Source organism: Solanum tuberosum, unplaced genomic scaffold (genome assembly GCF_000226075.1).
Source record: "Solanum tuberosum cultivar DM 1-3 516 R44 unplaced genomic scaffold, SolTub_3.0 scf00020, whole genome shotgun sequence".
In the NCBI taxonomy this organism is placed as follows: domain Eukaryota; kingdom Viridiplantae; phylum Streptophyta; class Magnoliopsida; order Solanales; family Solanaceae; genus Solanum; species Solanum tuberosum.
In genome coordinates, this window is record NW_006238946.1 from 2,409,945 (window position 1) to 2,414,559 (window position 4,615).

Sequence of the window (4,615 nt, forward strand, 5' to 3'; positions counted from 1 at the left end):
GTGAGAGGGGGGTGGGTGGGTGTAAGGAAGAAGAAGGGGAGAGATTCAAGGGAATCTCGTTAGAAGTTGAAGGTGGTGAATGTGTGAGACTAAGAGGATACTGTTATATATAGAGCAAATCAAAGGGACAAAATTGTCTTTTACTTTTTTTAAAAAAAATATTATTTTATTTTAGGGAAAAAATTATATAATTTACTAGAGAAATATTTTTTCTGTCAGTCTGAACATTCGATAAAAAATCATAATGTGAAATAGAATGACAAGTTAGTATTTTACTACAAACATGAAAATGATAATTCATAAATAATATTTCATCTATTTCATATTAACTGAATTTTTAAAGATTTTTTTCATTATTCAAAATAATTAAGTTATTCAGAGTTTAAGATGGATGTTTGATATTTTTTTCATATTTGTCCTTCCTTTTATTATTTTCCTATAAACATGAAAATGATAATTCATAAATAATACTCTCTCTATTTCATATTAATTGAATTATTTGAGCTTTTTTCATTGTTCAAAATAATTAAATTGTTCAAAGTTTAAGATGGATGTTTGAATTTTTTTTCCATATTTGTCTTTTTCTTTAATGAAGTTTGATATTTTTTTGGAGATAATTGCACTACTTATAAAATTATATTTATGATTTCACAAATGACAATAGTGAAAATATGGTTTAAATTATGTCCTTAAATTTTTTTCTTAAATGAGTTAAATTGTCTCACAAATTCTATCTTAAGGCCTCGTACTGACACGTCTAAATTATATTGTTATGAAGAATCTGAAGTTTGCTATAAACATATTTGTATTCTAGAAAATGTCTATTTATAGAATTTGGAGAAAAGCTAGAAATCCTAGTCGGAAACTAATGCAATTATCCCTATAAATTTAGGATCCCTTTCATTATAAATTCATCTAAAAATAAAGTCTTCTCTCTTCTCCCTACTTTATTCTTCTCATTATTTTATATAATTTCATAACAAAATTTAAAATTATGATTCTATATCATATCTTCAAATACTGATTTTGAATTATGATTTTATTTGTGCTTAATGGGTTGATTCAGAATGAAGTTAACCCATACTCTTAAGATTTATTTATGCACAAAGTGACAATGATTTTCTTGAAATTCAAAATTAAATATAGAATACACACTGTACTTCAAGTAAAATATTTCAAGTTCCCCATTATAAAAAAAATTAAAAAATTATGTGGGGAGGTTAGCACACCAAAGGACAAAGCTTCTTAACAAAATAATATTTTTTTTTGTGAAATTATAAATTAAAACATTAAGAAAGATAAGCACAAAGTTAAAATCTTGCTTAGATTTTAAGGGATTAATTAAATATGAACCTACCAACGTTTACTAGCTGTAGTTTATACTTCCAAGATTAATTTTTTTGGTAGTTATACTTCCAAGATTACTCGAAAAATACCTTCATATTCCATATGTCTCATATTAGATGAACATTTTTTTTATTTTATACTGTGATTAAGAAACTATTAATAGTTTGATTAACTCTACTATTTTGCCTTTTATTCATATTAATCAGCTTTTTTAAAAGAGAAATTTTCGGGTCTTCAAAATTTGCTTAAACTTTCAAAGGTCATATTAATTGTAGGGGTAAAATAATAATAAAAAATTAATTCTATTCTGATTTAATAAATGATCAAGTCATATGATGAGAGAAATATTTTTAGTAAAATGAGCATCTAATATGAAACAAAGGGAGTATTAATAAGAGATCATTTGATAAGATGTATGAGAAATATATTGATTATATGTGCATTAGTAATGCTTATATTAGTAATGATTGCATTTGTTATACATAGATTAATTATCAATAAAGAAAAAATTTCAAAAGTTGATTTATTCATCGTTATCGGTTATCGATATCATCATCTATTATTACTATTCTATCACCCACAATTACCATACATCGTCATTCATAACTATATATCATTGTTGCCAATCACTATATGTCTATAATTAACCGTCACTATTACTACTCACCATTTAAAATCATCAACATCAATAACCATTATTATATCAACCATCAATCACGAGTTCACGACACTACTATATATCTTAATCACTATCATTATTAGTTAATTATCACTATCATTTATCACAACTATCAATCTTTATCATCAATTACCGCCATAAAATATATAATGGCACCAACACTAGCTATTAGCAACACCATCTCCTATTAATGCCTACAACCACCATCAACAACCATCATTATTATCAATCATCATATTTAAAAAAAATATATATCAGATTAATTTAGTATATTATTAAATTTTATATTTATAAACGTAAGTTGGTTTTATAGCTTACTTTAGTTGTCCACCACTGTTAGTGTTTCTTTGTAACTCTAATTCCCAAAAGTTTCTTTTTTACCACATATCCAATGGAGCACGTTTAACATGAAAAATATAAAGTTAACCTTATCATTTTTTAATTAATAATTTAATACCGTACCTTTATTAACATGGTTACTTTTTCACCCTTTTAACAAGTTAAATTATTAGAGATGTAGACTTTAACAATTTTTTTAAATATTTTTCTAGGGTCTAGATTCATTGTTCTTCAATTTATTTTTAATAGAAAAATAAACTTGATTAAAAACAACAAAAGGATTCATTTTTTCTTTTATAATTATAGCTAATATAATGATAAAGGGTCAATGATTAGGGTCAAACAAAGTAGGTGAAATAAAACTATGATAAATAAATTATTGAGACACATGGGTGCACATGCTATTAGATGTTGAGAGTTCTATGCTTGTATTTTGATACTAATCAGGATTGTTGTGATAGGATGAATAAATTCGTTCAATTATAATTAGAAATTTCGAGTTGGAATTTTGAATATAAATTAATTATAATAAAAAGTATTTCTCTTTTTAATGAACCAATTACGATCAATCGTAATCTTAATGCACGTAGCAATATAGGGTGCAAATTGAAAACCAAAAACAATATAATCTTTAGAATTACAGTGTTTGGTTGAATCAAATTGGTTCCTATTTTGTTTTTTACATAATAATATTTGCATACATTATATAAAAATTTATATATTATTTTATGTAAATAACTTATAAAACAATTTATAAATAAGATGATAGGACTAGCAATACATCAATTAAATAACTGAATAATAAATTGAACACGATCCTCATAAATTATTCTATTTGTAAAGAAAACGTAACACATAAAGTAAATCCCTTCTCCACCTCGCTCTGATAGTCTTCAAACCATACGTGAGACGTACATTTTACTTATCTGTGTGCGATGAGTTCAATCAAAAAAATATGTCAAGAGTTTGAACGCGAGACCCCCATTCGGGGTATCGGGAGAGATCATCTGCTCAACCAATTTAGTCACCCTTATAGATTTATTTGTAATCTTTACATACATTACCACTCACGGTATAATTTGTCTCTAAACCAAGCGATTGCTAACGTGAAAAAATTATTATAATCTAGTCAACAATTACTCTTAATCACGTATACTCTAATTAAGGTATATATCATCAAGTCTTGATGAGGTATTATTAATTTTCATATTCAAACCTCCAAATCATACGTATACAATTTCTTTAATTGTAATTATCATAAGTGGCTATAAGATTCCCAAAATGTCAATGGAATCAAATTAATTAAATTAATCTGATACCATTGACATTCTGGGAATCTTATAGCCAGTAATTAATCTGATACCATTGACATTTTGGGAATCTTATAGCCAGGTACTTATGATAATTACAGGTGATGACCACATGAACTAGACAATTCATTTGGATTGTTCAACACTCTAATTAAGGGGAAGGCAAAAAATGTCTAGGTTGCTTAAGTTGACTTATCACTTATGTAGAGTTTGTATCGTGAGACGGAATCAATATTTGAAATTTATCGATTTTAAATTTTAGTTCTATGGAGTTGTAGGAACGTTCTGAATAAATTATTTGTACATATTAAATGAATTTCTGAAAATAAATACTTTATTTTGAATCAAAACTATTGAATTTTATAGAATATTTCTACCCTATTTGTAATACAATTTGGAAAGAAAGAAACTATAGAAGACTTAGTCAACACATGAAGACAAACTTCAAATGACCAAAAAATATCTTTGTAATTGAAAGCTAGAAATTTCAAAGTACGCAGACAATAACGACCTATTTTATATTTTTTCTCCTTGAATTTTAGAATTTAATTACCTTTAATTTGTTATGCATAATTAATTTTGAATCTTATGTATCCATAAACATTATCAATTACTTGCTTTGTTGTAGCCTCAAGGGTCGATGGGCTTGTGACTTATGTCACACGTTTGAGCCCTATAACGTATAAATTATGCCAGATATTACAGTTGAGAAGAATAGAAGGACGGGGCTATTATTATGAGTAGGTTCTAAGGATACAACTAGTCATATGAATTGGCCTCAGATAAATTTCTTGGTCATAGTCTCATAGAAGAGTTTAAAATGTTGACTTTCATCGAGTTTAAGTGTTTAATTATCAAAGTCGTAAATAAAAAAGTTCAATTGACAATCTGAACCAAATACATAGACCTCCAAAAAATGTGAATATACGAAACACTTGAG